This window comes from Lepidochelys kempii, chromosome 5, assembly GCF_965140285.1.
Source record: "Lepidochelys kempii isolate rLepKem1 chromosome 5, rLepKem1.hap1, whole genome shotgun sequence".
Classification (NCBI taxonomy): domain Eukaryota; kingdom Metazoa; phylum Chordata; order Testudines; family Cheloniidae; genus Lepidochelys; species Lepidochelys kempii.
Window position 1 is genome coordinate 70,087,543 of NC_136384.1, and position 17,956 is coordinate 70,105,498.

Here is a 17,956-nt window from a genome sequence, read left to right on the forward strand (position 1 = left end):
TGTAAATGTTTATATCTAATACTGCAGAGATATCAAATGTCATTTTCAAATAAATTTTGAAGCTTATTTTCATTATACTATAGAAAAGGTTCATAACTGACATCAAAATTTGGACTTTGTCAAAATCTATGTAGAAGAAGAAATATGGCTGTGGCATTTTAATGGAATTACAAATATATGGGATATTTGTCAATCTAAACAGTTTTTTTTTTAAAAGTTCCACCTATATCTTAATTGTTTTAAGATACTATGGAAGTTACTGGTCACTTTGGATACCATGAAACTAGCAAATGTATTCTTGATCCTTGTCTCTGTAGATGGGACTTGAATAATTGTGTTGATTGCTGTCAAATGATCTATCATTTTCTGGAATGATATGGCTTTTTGGACAGGGAGATAAAAAGAATAAATTTTGCCGGAACATTGTGGCAAATCAGAAGTAGTCAGGAGTATTTGTGTGCCCAGTGAAGTCATGAGAGCTCTTTGGAATCTCCTTAAAATGAGGCAGGGATTACTTGAGGACCTGTATCATTAGTCAGGTACTTCTCCTTGGCAGTTACTTGGCTGTTCCCAATAGCTACAAGAGGTACTGAAAGCAGAACTATTTGCAATTAGGGCTCTGTGATGGGGTGTTTACTCCACACTTGCTCTAAAAAAAGTTAATGCAGGTTGAGAAGGTGGCTAATTAGTATGATAGACCAGTGCTGAGGGGAAATCAGGTGGCTAAGTAATCCCATGATTAGGAGCCCAGTGAAGGGAGCCCAGCTGAGGAGCAAGAAGCTGAGCTGGATTTATGAAGCCAAGAAACTGGAAGCAGAGGGGGACTGCTTGGAAAGTCTGCAGTTGGTCCCTGGGAGAAGAGAGGAGTGTTGAGAGGCTGCAGAGACATGTAGGCTATAGTTACTCACTGGTTGGAGGCAGTTGGGAGGCTGGCAAACTTGGGTTGTGCAGGGAGTGCCAGATAGTAAGGAAAGGGCTCAGGGAAAGGCAATAAAGTCTAGAAGGGAACAGACCTTGGCTGCTGACTTAGACGGTCCTGGAGTAGAGGGTGCTCCCAGGTTCCTCTGCCAGCCACTGTGGGAGTGGCACCATGGGGTGAAAACTGCCTGAGACTGCTAGTGTGGAGAGAGACTTTGAAAAACTTTGGAAAGGGAGGATCATAGTGACCTGACTGAAGAGCCAAGTCACGAAGAGGAAGCTGCAGCTCCTGGGGTGAGAGCGGCCTTTGGGGTAAGGACAGGTGAAGAGTCTGTGAGAGGAGGGCTCAGCACCTTAAAAGAGTTAATCCCCAGAGCGACCAGGGGGAGGTGCCACCTGTGGACCCCATCGCAGGCTCTGAAAGGATTGTTTCTTGGATTGGCACATACCTTCTGAATCCTGTTGGCTTTAACCTGAAGCTGGCTTCCAAAAGGACTACTGTTCAGAAGACATCTTGGCTTTTAGAAGGGCCATTTTGGGGGTTACCTTTCAAGGGTTTCAGGATCTCAACTAGACCACTTCTGAATAGAGAAGAACTTGCATAATGGGGGGTGATCTTGGCCACCTTGAAGGAGGCATCTCACAGGGCTTTTCAGATTGTAATGGCTGATGCCACGTTCAGAAGGAACATCTTGATGATGATGTAAACAGTATTGCAGAGGAAAGTGCCCTTCTCTTCCAGAAGGGGTGCCATTTGTTCCAAGGTAGAATTTTCCCATCATTCTCAGGAACCAAGCCTTTGCAGTTTAGAATGTTTGGCTCAACAGTCCTGATGCAGGAACCCTGGAAGTAACCTGGCTTGATAAGGTTTGAATTAATAGACTCATAGACTTTAAGGCCAGAAGGGATCATTGTGATCATGTAGTCTGATGTCCTGCATATTGCAGGCCACAGAACATCACCCACTCCATTTTTTTTACAGTATACCTCATCATTAATATGCAATACTACTCCACCACCTTTGCCTTTATTTCTGTCTTTCCTGAACAGAACTTACTCTTCAATACCTATACTCCAGTCATGACTACTGTTCCACCATATTTGTTATCTCTATAATATCTGGTTTCACTCCCTGCACCTGTAGTTCTAGTTCCTCCATTTTGTTATCCAGGCTCCTTGCATTGGTGTACAGTCATCATAACTGTTGCTGTTTGGCTTCATTCACATTCCTCACTCGATTGGCTACAGTCATTCTACTGCCAGTGTCTCCTCTCTGATGGGCATCAGCACTATCCTTCCTCTTAATGTCAATTCTTCTAACCAATGCTGTTCCTTTCTCCATTTCTATATCCTTTCTTACTTGATTTTCCTCCCTCTCAATGTTAAAATCAGGCGTAGAGATTACATGAGCATCTCCCAACAGTCTCCCCTGAGTTCCTAGTTTAAAGCTCTTTTAATAAGTTGTGCCAACCTCCATCCCAGAAGTCTGTTCCCCTCCCTACTCATGTGGAGTCCATCCCATGAGAACTGTCCTCTGTCCATGAACGCTTCCCAGTAGACAAACATCCCAAAGCCCTCCTTATAGCACCATTGCCTGAGCCATCTGTTGATCATCATAATCTCGTCTTGCCTTCGTTCTCCTCCTCTAGGGACAGGCAGAATCCCACTGAAGATCACCTGAGCCTTCCTTACTCGTTTCCCAGCTGGCATGGTCTCCCTAGATACGTTCCATCGAGAATCTAGCTGTGTCATTTGTTCCCACATGAAGGATAATCAGTGAATTCTTTTCTGCTCCCATTAGGATCCTCTTCTGCCTCAGGTCCATGTCCCGTATCTTAGCTCCCAGAAGACAACACACCCTTCTGTTCTCTGGATCAGCTCTGGTGATAGGCCTGTCTCTTTTTCTTAGTAGTTAGTCCCCAATCACGTAGACCTGCCTTTTCCTCATGATGGTGTGATTCTCTGGCCTTCTTTCTGTTCTTTTTGGCTGAGAGTCCTCCTGTCTTTTGTTCTCCCTTACAATCTTCTCAAGTCATTCTGTAGCCTCCTGGGGCTCTGAACTCTGGGTATCTCCATTGGCTCTTCTCCTCTTCTTACAGGACTAGCTGCTCTTCTTGTCTTCCTTGCCCCCCCTCCTTCAGTTACAGTTTGCTGTGCCCCTTCATTTTCCAACTCAGTAAACCTGTTCTTGAGCTCTATTTCTCCTTCACTAGCTGGTCTTTTCCTATGCCTGGTTCTTGTAGTCACATGCTTCCACTGACCACTTTCCATACCCAACCGAGTTCTTCAGTCCAGCTTGCATCTGCAAGTCTTGGCTTTTCCCTTCAGCCTTCTCTTGCCTTTGCTCCATCATCTGCTCGAACCCCCTTCAAAAGTCAACCATAGTTTCCACCTGCATCTCCAACCCTCGGATCTTCTCTTCCATCAGCTCTATCAAGTAGCATGTCATACAAATGAAGCTCTTCTTAGGTACCTGCTCTAGGGTTATGTACATCCCTCAGCTTCCACATCCGGTCATCTTCATTGTCTCTTCCATGGCTTTGGCCAGTTCCACTGCTGCCTTTGTACAGTAAGTCCTCACTTAGTCATCCCGGTTAAGGTTTTTTCATTGTTACGTTGCTGATCAGTTAGAGAACATGCTCGTTTAAAGGTGCGCAATGCTCCCTTATAACGTTGTTTGACAGCCGTCTGCTTTGTCCACTGCTTGCAGAAAGAGCAGCCCATTGGAGCTAGCTAGTGGGGGCTTGGAACCAGGGTGGACCAGCAACCTCCCTATCAGCTCCCCTAAGTTCCCTGTGCAGCAGCTGCCCAGCAGGCTATCAATTGCCGGAAGTTCTGCTCTACCTCCCTCCACTGCCGTGTGCTGCTCCTGCCCTCTGCCTTGGAGCTGCTCCAGGAGCCTCCTGCTTGCTGTGCAGAGCCGGGGGAGGAGGGGTGCTAATGTCAGGGTGTCCTCCTCCCCCCCATCCTGTCCCCCGCTCCTGTACCTTACCTCCATAGAGCAGGGATGGGACACGACAGGGCTCAGGACAGAGGGAGCTTGCTGGCAGCAGCAGCTGTCTCAACTTGTCGATCTACTTAAAAAGGCAATGTACTTAGAGTGGGGTTAGAGTACTTAAAGGGGCAATGCGCGTCTCTCTCTCATACACATGGTGTGTGTGTCTGTCTCTCTCTGCCGTGCTGTCTCCCCTCCCTCCATTTGTGCTGCCTTTTAGAGTGTGAAGCTACATTAACAACAGTGTGTTAACCCTTGAGGGCTTGGCCAAGCGCTAGTTCCTCATTTAGCAGTGAGCCATTCCCTAGGAAATATCCTACCCTCTTCCACCATCTGACTTCACCGCCTCAACCAAGCTACACAGTCATCATTGCTGTGTACAGTATTAAATTGTTTAAAACTTATACTGTGTGTGATATCTATGTGTGTGTGTGTATATATAGTCTTTTGTCTAGTGAAAAAAATTTCTCTGGAACCTAACCTCCCCTATTTACATTAATTCTTATGGGGAAATTGGATTCACTTAACATTGTTTTGCTTAAAGTAGCATTTTTAAGGAACGTAACTACAATGTTAAGCAAGGAATTATTGTACCTGTCATAGCCTTCCCACCTAAATTCCTGTCAAGGGTAAAAGAAAAACAGACAAAGATCCAAACAAACACCAAAACAAAACCAGAACACCACATTCCTTACTATGAATTCCCACTCAAACTCTCCTGTTTACAGCTCTGCTTGCTGCTCCTGTGCCACTGGCTGACTGTTTGGCTGCCTTTATAGACCCCCTAATCAGGGAAGCCCTGCCCCTAATCAGGACTCAGCTTCTCTCACAGGACACTGCCCCCTACCAGCCTCTACAAAGTGAACAAAAAACATGTTTATATTCTTGATGTTTTCATGAGAACAGATTGGGAAAGGCTTTCCTGCTCCTTAAAGGAATCCCTTGTAAGTATAGGATATTCCTAAGAATTTGGTAATTAAAATATAGGGTGTTGGACCTTAGTCTTCATAAGAGAAAAATACCTTTCAATTTAAATGACCATTCAGCTGTCAAATTCTAGAAACAAATAGTTACTAAATACATTTTGAATCATAGATACCTTGTTTGGGTAAACAAGAGAATTAGGAATACTCTTTAAAGAAATATAGAGGGAGTGGTAGCAACTCCTATACTAATAGTTCCTACTGTAGAAACTTTTTCAACTGTTGTTTTAAGATACTTAATGAAACCTTCCCCCTGCCTAATGCCTCCCTGGTTTGTCGCAGGATCTGTAATTAGTTGGGGGGAGAAGGGGAAAATAGATAGGCCTGGGGGCTGGGAGGTACCTTTTGCAGTTGCCATGAAAATCTTTTCAGGATTGGCCAAGTTATAAGGAGTTATAAAGACCATTTGCAATCTGTGTTATGCTCGGTAGAGCTTTGCTAGAGATTTGGTGCTAATATTGCTGAATGCTCCCCAGCTATCTCATTTGGTATGCAACACAAAACAGAAAGAATGGAGACCTGCTGCTGCTGCGGGCGGTGTTAATCCTAATTTTAAATTCTTTTGTGGGCTTGACTTGGTAACATTAACATTTTTTAACTCGAGTTCTTTACTTTGTAATGTTAATTTTCTTTTAGCATAGTTTTATGCAAATTAAAAGTACAATTATGATTATATGCAAATATAATATATAGATTATGCAGAATTTATTGAAGCCAGTCCTTATTTGTGAAAATATTAGTAGTCACCATTTGTTATAATGTAGTAGGAATTAGTGTAGAAAATATTTATTAAAAAGCAGAGGTTCACGAGATATACAACTTTTTGTCCACTGCATAGGTGACATAATATCCATTAGAATTAAAAAAACATGCCTTCAAAATTTGAGTGCAAGATTGCATTAATAATTAGTCCTGACCTTTAGAGTGAACATTTGGAGCTCAATTCTGATATACATACTGCTAATCTTTCTGAGCTACTCAGTTGTGTTTGGACTTTGAACTCACTGTAAGGTTAAAAACTGATATCAGTCATCGCTATCAGCTAGGGGACAAAGGGAGAGCAGAGCCTTTTCAGCTAATGAAAAGTGGATCCTCTTGGCTTGAAAACTAAGAATAGCTAGATCCAACTGTAAGTGAGAAACCTGCTTAGACAAAGGTTCTAACTTGCTGAAATTGTTTGTCACTAGAAAGTATGTTTTATTTTGTTTTACTTGTAACTGTATCTGTGCATTCTGTTTTCTTAGTGTCACGTAAATATCTGTTCTTCGTTAATGAACTTATTTTTGTTGTATTACAAAATCATCTCCATGTTGTGTATTAAACTGAAGAGTGAAGTCCTTAGCTAAATTAACAAACTGGTGTGTGCTCTGTCTCTTTGGGGGCAGTTAACTTGATAACTTCTGTGAATATCGACTCAAAAGGACTGGACACAGCAGGGGAGATGATTTTGGGGAGACTACAGACTGGAAGGGCTGTTGGTGTTACCCAGTAAGGAGTAACCAGGCTGGTGGAACCCAGGGAGAGGATACTGTGTTGTAAGCAAGTTGCTGCTGTTAGGGCTCTGCACTGCACAGATGCACCCAGGGTTACAGGGCAGGCAGTGACACAACCCCCTTCCTGGTCTGGGTGAAATCCCAAAACGTTACAATGACATGCTGCTCTCTGTCTCATCTGACCCTGTATGTGCTGTTGAAAACCTTTCTCAAGGTGTCTGAGATTGTGGCATAGATAAGCTCAAGATGTCTGAAGATCAATCCAGGTTAGATTAAAGGAATGCTGGAATGTTGTTGGGAGACAGCCAGAAGATATTCAGCCAGGACTGTATCTTTTTGTTTGCAGTCTGAACGTTTTATTGGTTCCTATGTAACACAATCACATAATAACAGGTTTCAGAGTAGCAGCAGTGTTAGTCTGTAGCCGTAAAAAGAACAGGAGTACTTGTGACACCTTAGAGACTAACAAATTTATTAGAGCATAAGCTTTCTTGGGCTACAGCCCACTTCATCGGATGCATAGAATGGAACGTATAGTAAGATATATACACACATACAGTTAAGTTGGAAGTTACCATAAATTGTGAGAGGCTAATTAGTTAAGATGAGCTATTATCAGCAGGAGAAAAAAACTTGTGTAGTGATAATCAAGATGGCCCATTTAGACATCTAAATGAGCAATCTTGATTATCGTTACATACATTTTTTTCTCCTGCTGATAATAGCTCATCTTAACTAATTAGCCTCTCACAATTTATGGTAACTTCCAACTTATCTCTCTGTGTGTGTGTGTGTGGATAGCTAGATCCATCTATCTGTCTATCTATATATCTTACTATATGTTCCATTCTATGCATCCGATGAAGTGGGCTGTAGCCCATGAAAGTTTATGCTCTAATAAATTTTTTAGTCTCTAAGTTTTAGAGCAGCAGCCGTGTAGGTCTGTATCCGCAAAAAGAAAAGGAGTACTTGTGGCACCTTAGAGACTAACCAATTTATTTGAGCATAAGCTTTCGTGAGCTACAGCTCACTTCATTGGATGGATTCAGTGGAAAATACAGTGGGGAGATTTATATACACAGAGAACATGAAACAATGGGTGTTACCGTACACACTATAACAAGAATGATCAGGTAAGGTGAGCTATTACCAGCAGGAGAGCCGGGGTGGGGGTGGGGGGGGGGAGCCTTTTGTAGTGATAATCAAGGTGGGCCATTTCCAGCAGTTGACAAGAACGTCTGAGAACAGTGTGTGTGTCTGTGTGTGGGGGGGAATAAACATGGGGAAATAGTTTTACTTTTTTAGTAATGACACATCCACTCCCAGTCTTTATTCAAGCCTAAGTTAATTGTATTGCAAATTAATTCCAATTCAGCAGTCTCTCGTTGGAGTCTGTTTTTGAAGTTTTTTTGTTGAAGAATTGCCACTTTCAGGTCTCTAATCGAGTGACCAAAGAGATTGAAAAAAGAAAAGGAGTACTTGTGGCACCTTAGAGACTAACCAATTTATTTGAGCATGAGCTTTCGTGAGCTACAGTTCACTTCATCGGATGCATAGCTCACGAAAGCTCATGCTCAAATAAATTGGTTAGTCTCTAAGGTGCCACAAGTGCTCCTTTTCTTTTTGCAAAGACAGACTAACACGGCTGTTACTCTGAAACCTGACAAAGAGATTGAAGTGTTCTCCGACTGGTTTTTGAATGTTATAATTCTTGACGTCTGATTTGTGTCCATTTATTCTTTTATGTAGAGACTGTCCAGTTTGACCAATGTACATGGCAGAGGGGCATTGCTGGCACATGATGGCATATATCACATTGGTAGATGTGCAGGTGAACGAGCCTCTGATAGTGTGGCTGATGTAATTAGGCCCTATGATGGTGTCCCCTGAATAGATATGTGGACACAGTTGGCAACGGGCTTTGTTGCAAGGATAGGTTCCTGGGTTAGTGGTTCTGTTGTGTGGTGTGTGGTTGCTGGTGAGTATTTGCTTCAGGTTGGCGGGCTGTCTGTAAGCAAGGACTGGCCTGTCTCCAAAGATCTGTGAGAGTGATTGGTCGTCCTTGAGGATAGGTTGTAGATCCTTGATGATGCATAATAGCTCACCTTACCTGATCACTCTTGTTACAGTGTGTATGGTAACACCTACTGTTTCGTGTTCTCTCTGTATATAAATCTCCCCACTGCATTTTCCACTACATGCATCTGATGAAGTGAGCTGTAGCTGACGAAAGCTTATGCTCAAATAAATTGGTTAGTCTCTAAGGTGCCACAAGTACTCCTTTTCCTTTAGTCTCTAAGGTGTCACAATCATATAGTAGCAGTTTCTAGGAAGGCCTTTTTCCGTTTGTCCGGCAAAGAGATTAAAACTATTCCTTTTGGATGAGGAGCTGTTACTGCCGTCCATATCTGTCACGTTAGATTACTGCAACGTGCTGTACATCAACCTACATCTTAAATAAAACCCCCCAAACAGAATTCTTCATAGAATGTGGCCGTCTGCATATTATGTGATGTATCTCATTGAGAGTACATGCCGCAAATGATCAGGGTTTGACATTGACTGCTTATTGTTTCGGGGCAGAGGTTTAAGGTATTGGTTTTGACCAATAAAGCTGTATGTAAATTACATGAGATCTGTCTCCTTGAGAGACTATCTTTCTTCCTCAACAATGGTTATGGTGATAGAGATGCTTAAGATGGAACCATCTGGATATGAGAGGGGACTGTCTGCAGTAAATTCACCAAGAGGTCACCTCCTTATGTCCAGGTTGTTCTAGTTTAAGCACCTTCACTGAGTGCAAAAGGGCCCTTCATTCTGGAACATGTAGTGTTCTACCACTTGGTCCAAAATAGTCTGAAACTGTTCACCTTCAGAGTGTGCTGAAAGTTCCATCTTTCATTTACACAGGCTTTTGGGGATAAAGGACCGCAACAAGGGCTGCTGTTCTGAAGCAAAGGGGATGTTGGTTGAGTTGATTTTAACACTTGGTTTAATTCTCCTGTGGTTTTGGGATGAGTAGTAGTTGTTGGCTTAGTCTTTCCTGTTTGGTTCAATTTTGAATTAGTACACCTTTGCCATCAGAACCTGGAATAGATTTCTTTTGTGTGTTGTCAGGGTTCCCTCCCCACTCTGAACTCTAGGGTACAGATGTGGGGACCCACATGAAAGACCCCCTAAGTTTATTTTTTCCAGCTTAGGCTAAAACTTCCCCAAAGCACAAATTCTTTGCCCTTGGAGGGTACGCTGCCACCACAAAGTGATTTAACAAAGAATCAGGGAAAGGACCACTTGGAGTTCCTGTTCCCCAAAATATCACCCCAAGCCCTTACACCCTCTTTCCTGGAGAGGCTTGAGAATACTATCCTAACCACTTGGTTACAAAGTGATCACAGACCCAAACCCCTGGGTCTTAGGATAATAGAGAAATCAGTCAGGTTCTTAAAAGAAGGATTTTATTTTTAAAAAAAGTAAAAATCACCTCTGTAAAATCAGGATGGAAAATAACTTTACAGGGTAACAACAGATTAAAAAACACAGGAGAACTTCCTCTAGGCTTAGTTTCAAAGTTACAAAAAACAGGAATAAACCTCCCTCCAGCAAAGGAAAAATTCACAAGCAGAACAAAAGATAATCTAACACGCCTTGCCTGGCTTTTACTTACAGTTTTTGTAATATGAGAGACTTTTAGGATAGTTTATAGGAGGAGGGTTTTTCTGACCTGATGCTTCTCTGCTTCTAAAGAGAACATGCAAAACAAAGCCTCCCCCCACTCCAAGATTTGAAAGTATCTTCTTTCCCCATTGGTTCTTTTGGTCAGGTGCCAACCACATTATTTGAGCTTCTTAACCCCTTACAGGTAAGGAGGAATTCTAGGCTGCCCTTAGCTTTATGGTTATGATATGTGTATTTACAAATCTAAATAAATTAACAGTTGTAATAAACCCTGTATGTTTCTGGTGTTGTGACAATTTGTTCTATGGCTGGCCTTTTTTTATTTTTGAAAGGAACATAGTGTTGGCAGCTGCAAAATAGATAAGGCTTATGAAAAACCTCTGAGATAACTACTTTGCAGCATGGAAAGAATATTTTAGATGGGATTCAGGGCAGGGTGGATTCATGATTTAAATCAAATTGATTTAAATCACTAGTCAGGAAGACTCGATTTAATCACAGATTGTGACATAGAAGAGCATTCTTGTTGGTTGTTATAACCTTAATACATATTCTTCACAACTCAGATGTAGGTTTCATTTTTAGAAGGCACACACTATACATTTTTAAAGTGATTTATTTTGAAAACTTTTCAGATTAGTTTTACAGCTATATCAGAAAATGAATGATTGTTTGATTATTTCATTTACCAAAGGTAATGGAAGCAGATAATTCACCTCCCAATGATTTCATAAATATCTCCAATTCAAGAGTTTAATCATTAATATTGTGAGGATTTTCTTGCCATGCTTTATTAGGAGCAGAGCATCACCAGACAGACATTTAAATTGTGTTTTTAGCTAAAACAACAATGTTATGTAGTCTGGATTTTTTTCTTCAACAGCAAACATATAATATTTTAACAAACAACCATATGCATTTTTGAATTTAGTTAAACATTCAAGTTTTTTAAAATCAGATTTGTTTTTGTTAAAATTGTTTTGAACTAAATAGTTAAATGAAATATTAAAAAAAAAAATTGACTGTGTCAGCCAGGTCAACATGAGAAACTTAATATATTGCCTTCTGCAGCTAACTCGGTCGTCTTCATCTGCATTTTCCTGTTTGTTCGTAATCTGGAAAAGAAAAACAACCTTTCCTGCTTTTTCAGGTTCCAAACAGTTTTTCAATTGGTAATGAATTAGTTCAAAGGAAAAAAATATTTTCTACAGCGGCAGAAGCTACTGCTGTTAAAAGTGAGATTATCACTTCAACAAGTCTCTGAATCCAAGTGCTTAAGTGACTTCCACCAGTTCACTGGTATGACTTTCTTTAAAACATCATCAGCAAACATACATTTCTTGAATGGTTCACCTTCAACCCTGAAGTTTATTACAGTTAGCATTAATGAGGGATGATTGCTGGATGTCCATGTCATAGCCACCTCCTCTTCTTCAGCAGTTAAGGTTTGACCCTGGTACCGAGTATTGAGAATATTTGCAAGAAAATGAGCTGGAGATAGTGCTTGTCCCATTTGTTTTTTAATGCTTGTAATTTAACGCTGTCATTGCATATTTCTCTTTGTAAGACCTCACTCAGTTCCTTCCAAATTTCAACAGCGTCAGCAATAAAACACCTATTTCCCTGCATTTTGTTCAAGGCTACAGAAATAGGCTTCAGGGTACTCAGCATGTGTTCAACATTTCTCTTAAACCCAATGTTGAGAACTTTGGTTGTGACAGTGCCATTTATTTTTTCACAGTTTTGTTCACAAACTGTCATCAGATGAAGCCAGTTGTTGATATAGTGCTCAAAACAGTCCACTACTCTGAGTTCCATCACACGTCTTGTGGGAGAGTTAGCTTGGTTCCTCCCACTTTTTTCAGAGCAGCTGCTGCCGTCTTCTAGACTGAGCACTGAGTCCCATTGGTAGATAGAAAGATTAACCTAAATAATCTATACAGAAGCCCCTGGAATCCCATAAGATTGGGTCCCTAATCCACGAACTATTGGAAATCATTTACAAAACTTTTTTTAAACATTACATGAATGTATTGTCTCATACTATAGAATTAGAATTTATAATCCCTATTCCATGATGAGATATCTTTGAGCTATAATGTATCTTAATTAAAACTATCTTTAGATCGGTTTTTTCCTCAAAAAGCATTTTATCAAAAAATCCAATTTAAATAAATAATCTGATTTTTTGATTTTTTTAAAAAAATCATTGATTTTTATCCACCCTGATTCAGGGGCGATCCTATCTGAGTTTATAATAAAAGTGCTTGCTATTTAATGTAGCCTAGTGCATTCCAAAGCACAATTTCAGATATATGTAAATAAATTGCTTTTCAGAAACATTTTTAAGATATAGGGATAAGTCAGCCTTGCAACAATGGCTTAATGATATCAAGGGTTATAGATTGAGAGGCAGGGAAATCTGTCACTCATTTGCATGTGCCCAGGAACCTTATGCTGTTGGTAATGGGGGACTACATAGGATACACAAGTATTGCCTGTTAAATCCCATTTGTTTAATTCTTTAAACAGACAGTCCTTTGTGGTAGTTGTCTGGTGCTTCTGTTTTGCCAGCACTACAGTGGAGAGAGTAGCAAGGGGTGGGAATGAGAGAAAGGGAGACTGATAGATTGTAGTCCCTTCCATGCAGAGCCATAGAGTGCAGTTAGGAAGGAGAAGTGCTGGTGAGCCTCCATCATTTAAGAGAGCACATCTCTCCATTGAAAGTATAGAGCAGTGCTATGATTTGTTTGGTCATGTAACCTTAATCTTGCCCCTTGTATGCCCACCCTGTGCAATGAATAAATCTGGATTTGTGTGTGTGTGTGTGTGTGTGGGGGCGGGGGGGGGGGGGAATGTGATTATAGAGTTAAAGACTATATATTATAATGCATATGCACAATGGGCCATGTTAAGGTTGTGTGAACAACTGTAATCTGGCATTTCCTAACTTTTGAGAGCTTGAGTTGCAGCCTAAATAGTATTTTTAACATGAATTTTTCTGTATGCAACTTCCTAGTTTTTTTAAAAAGGAAAAGGTAAAAACAAATTCAGTTGTGTACCTCAAAACTGTCCATCATTTGAACTGTGAATGTATATTATTGTAACACAGACCATTACCACTTGAGCTATAGGACTAACAATGTTTTCTGGCAGCAGAAAGCTGTTATCCCCAAAGGGAGGATGAATTGTTGGGTCTAGGTGCTGAGTCTAGGGAGGGCAGTGTGTTACGGGCCATGTACTGTCTCAGAGTAGGGAGAAGCCCAGCTACTCCCACTTCCTCCTTCCTATAGTTCCAAGGCATTCGAGTACAGTGGTGGCAAAGCAGCAGGATTAGTCTGGCTTTAAAATATTTGTGTTTATTATTTTGCCATGCTGCCAAAACTTTGTTGAGGAAAGAAAGTGAGAGAAGGGAAATAGTGATTTTAAATAACCTGTATCTCAATTCAGTCCAGGGCTCCATCACCCTGGATTTTTTCTGCAAACTGTCCTCATACACACCAATGGCAAGTTCAACACCAGGCACTTTATTTACAAGGTATAGCTCTGCTGTACTCAGGAGCTTTAAATTTAACTGAAAAATAATTAGAGGAGTAGTTTTGTGTTACTGGAGGGTGGAAAACAAGACCAAGGTAGCTACAATACTCTGGCTTATTGTAAGTAAACAACTTGCACAGGCTAAAATTTATAACAAAAATTTGCAATATTGTTAAATTAGTTTAAGCTTTAAAAACAAAGAAACAAAATAGTGTGGAACTTATTTGAATAGGAGAGTAAATTTGAATTTGTCCAATACCCATTAGAAAATTTCAGAAGTCAAATGAGGAGCTTTGAGAGAATTTTACATTCGTTTTTCATTTTTTGACTTGCACAATTTTGAAATTAAAATGAATTCCATTGTTCAGGCTGTCTACTTAATTTTTTAAAATTTTACAACTAATTATTTTCATTTTTCAAAAAGCTGCTGAATTTACTATGCAAAATATTTCTATTTCAAGACCTGTAGGACAGAGTTCTTAGTTGTCACAGATCATTAGAGCAGCTGCACAGCGTTAGTTAAATCAGACGTGTCAAATGAGATTAGCAGGGTGCACTGTGGTCTTCTTTCCATGCTATAACTTCATGCCAAAAATTACTGTCTTGAGACAGGTTGTATCAATGAGGGACCAAAAGTTGCAAGCATAAGTAACAAACGCGGCTCATTTCAAAGTTGTTGCTCAATGTTCAACGGCTTTTGGGATTTCTCAGGTCCTATTTTTAGCTAATTTTATAAAAGTGCTTCGGGATAAATTATGGATTGATTATTTATAGTTCTCTGTTGAAATACATAAAGCAAGAAGAATTTTAATTTGGTTAGATATGATTTGTCTTTCTATGACATTATTAATTTTCTTTATTTTTAAGATCCCTTGTATCGGATGTTTTTCTCACTACTGGAGTTTTCGTTGATGGTAGGGGATGTGGTGTATTGATTCTGTAAAGAGACTTTCTGCTAGCTTTCCTAGACTGAGATTAAGTTAGAGACAAGAAAATTGCTTTCCTGAAGTTTAAATTTCTCAGAAATAATGTAGTTTTTCATACATTCAGTTCATTTATCCTTAGGGATTTGATCCACTTTAAAATTTAGAACAGGGTTGAGGTTTAAAAGGAAATCATGGTTTTAAGAGATTGCAGTAAAACGCAATCAGTCACCTATTTTTTGGAGTGGAAAACAAAAGCCTTAAACTGCTCTAAGTGATAAATTAATTCACCTAATGTGATAGAATCATAGAATAGCAGGGTTGGAAGGGACCTCGGAGGTCATCTAGTTCAACCCCTGGCACAAAGCAGAACCAATCCCCAACTAAATCATCCCAGCCTGACCTTAAAAACCTCCAAGGAAGGAGATTCCACCATGTCCCTAGGTAATCTATTCTAGTGCTCCACCATCCTCCTAGTGAAAATTTTTTTCCTAATATCCAACGTAAAACTCCCTCACTGCAAGTTGAGACCAACTGCAACTTACTCCTTGTTCTGTCATCTGCTACCACTGAGAACAGTCTAGATCCATCGTCTTTGGAACCCCCTTTCAGGTATTTGAAAGCAGCTATCAAATCCCCCCTCATTCTTCTCTTCTGCAGACTAAATAATCCCAGTTCCTTCAGCCTCTCCTCATAAATCATGTGTTCCACTCCCCTAATCATTTTTGTTGTCCTCCGCTGAACTCTTTCCAATTTTTCCACATCCTTCTTGTAGTGTGGGGCCCAAAACTGGACACAGTACTCCAAATGAGGCCTCACCAATGCTGAATAGAAGGGAACGATCACGTCCCTCGATCTGCTGGTAATGCTCCTACTTATACATCCCAAAAGGCCATTGGCCTTCTTGGCAACAATGGCACACTGTTGACTCATATCCAGCTTCTTGTCCACTGTAACCCCTAGGTCCTTTTCTGCAGAACTGCTGCCTAGCCATTCGGTCCCTAGTCTGTAGCTGTGCATGGGATTCTTCCGTCCTAAGTGCAGGACTCTGCCCTTGTCCTTGTTGAACCTCATCAGATTTCTTTTGGCCCAATCCTCTAATTTGTCTAGGTCCCTCTGTATCCTATCCCCACCCTCCAGCTTATCTACTTCTTCTCCCGGTTTAGTGTCATCTGCAAACTTGCTGAGGGTGCTGTCCACACCATCCTCCAGATCATTTATGAAGATACTGAACAAAACCGGCCCGAGGACTGACCCTTGGGGCACTCCACTTGATACCGGCTGCCAACTAGACATGGAGCCATTGATCACTACCCGTTGAGCCTGATGATCTAGCCAGCTTTCTATCCAACTTATAGTCCATTCATCCAGCCCATACTACTTGAACTTGCTGGCAAGAATACTGTGGGAGACCGTATCAAAAGCTTTGCTAAAATCAAGGAACAACACATCCACCGCTTTCCCCTCATCCACAGAGCCAGTTATCTCGTCATAGAAGGCAATTAGATTAGTCAGGCATGACTTGCCCTTGGTGAATCCATGCTGACTGTTCCTGATCGCTTTCCTCTTCTCTGAATGCTTCAGAATTGATTCCTTGAGGACCTTCTCCATGATTTTCCCAGGGACTAAGGTGAGGCTGACTGGCCTGTAGTTCCCCTGCTTACTTCAGAAGCTGTGTGAACTAAGAATGTGGATCTATTATCGTACCTTGAGTGGATTTAAGAATAAGGGCCCACTGGATATATGAACTGGGGTGGCCCATTAGTTGGGAAAACATGGAGTTTAGGGACAAGCTACTGTGACTGAAGATGCTGGTGGTCATGGGGAAAGGAGGAGCTCACAATTCAGGATGGAGGAAGAAAAATCCCTTCTTCAGTGTCACACAGGGACTCATTAACCTTACTAGATCACTTGACTCCTATGCCCATTGCCCTCCCTCCCCTACCCCCCAGGCTCCTCACAACCAAAAATAAACAGAGATACAAAGTGGGTGAGGTAACATCTGTTACTGGACCAACTTCTGTAACCTCCCCCACCTTGTGTCTCTAATATCCTGAGACAACACTGGAAACAAACAAACCTAAAAAGCAAACCCCTGCAACACAACAAACACCCAAAACCAGGGCTGGATTGAAGGACGAGAGTATCCTGGTCACTGTCTCTAGAGCAACCCACAACACAGGAACTTAACACCCATCGATTTACCAGAAGAGTGTGTGTGTGTGTGTGTATTGTAGTAAATTGAGAGGACTGTTAGTAAAATAATATGGGCTGCTCATAAGATATTTTAATATGTAGTCCATAGAATAGTTTGGGTTAATAAATAAATAAAAGTTAGGTTTTGGGCCTAGGTTAGCCTAAGGGTAGAGAAATATGAGATATTGAAGCAGCTATTGTGAGAAGTCCAAAATAAATAGGAGACTGAGTGTTATGAGAAAGTAAGAGTTAGCAAGGACATGACCCAGGGTGGTTGTTGTTATGTTTTGGTTATAATCGATTGAGCAAAGTTTTTAACGTGTTTTTGTGAATTGTGAATGTTTTATTAAAATGCTATCTAGAGTGTGGGAAGGACATTGGTGCATATGTTAATTTAAATAATGTGTAATGTAAAGAGTGAATAAGAAGGTGGCAGAACTACGATTATGATTAAGGCAATTTTAATGTTAATTATTAGTATAACAGTATATAAGGAGTAGTTTAGCTAAATTCAGGGATAGCTCCAACTAACATCAAAAGTGTACTGTTAGGTTCCAGGATTTTAAGGCTGTACTTCGCACTGTTGTCAGTGGACTGATTTCCCACTGATACACCATTTCATCTTTGAGAGAGAGTATAATAGTAGCATTTGTGTAAGGAGTAATTGCATGGCTGTTTGCTTAACCTATCATTTTTCTTTTTAAATAAAGTTTGGCTGGATCATTCAAAGTGTTGCCCAGTGCTCTTCTATTAAATACATTTTCTGTAACCAACCTATAGGCTCAAACCTGAAAATTTAGTTGGATTTTATAGCATCCTTGTCTTTAACAGCTTAATATTAGTTGGGAGCATTTCAACATAAAGGTTACAAATAGAAACTCAAATATGCATTGTCTATTTTACTGTATGTTGTGGCAATAACTATTAAACTTAAGAAATTAATCTTCTCTCCATATATTTATCTCCTTTTTCCTGTTTTATGACTTTCTTTCCAGCCATTTTGGCATTCCTATTCCCTCTTTCATCTTCATCAGTATTTACCCTCATGCTGATTTATTTTCTTTTCTTTTTTTTCCCTTTTTTGTGTTTTCTTCTGTTTTATAAAATACACCTCTGCTGTTTCTTGTTTTTCCCCACATATACTTCATTGTCTTATTAGCCTGAGTTAATTTCCTTTAGCTACTTCACTGAAGCTAGTGTAGCTGAAGGCAGAGTGGGCACACCGCAAAGGTTATC

General features: G+C 40.5%; 1 protein-coding gene across 2 annotated transcripts in view; it reads left to right on the top strand.

Annotated features, from left to right (window-relative positions):
- The window catches only part of MAN2A1 (mannosidase alpha class 2A member 1), a 207,821-nt gene that overhangs the window by 97,176 nt on the left and 92,689 nt on the right, over window positions 1-17,956 (top strand). The gene's annotated exons all lie outside the window — the stretch shown is intronic.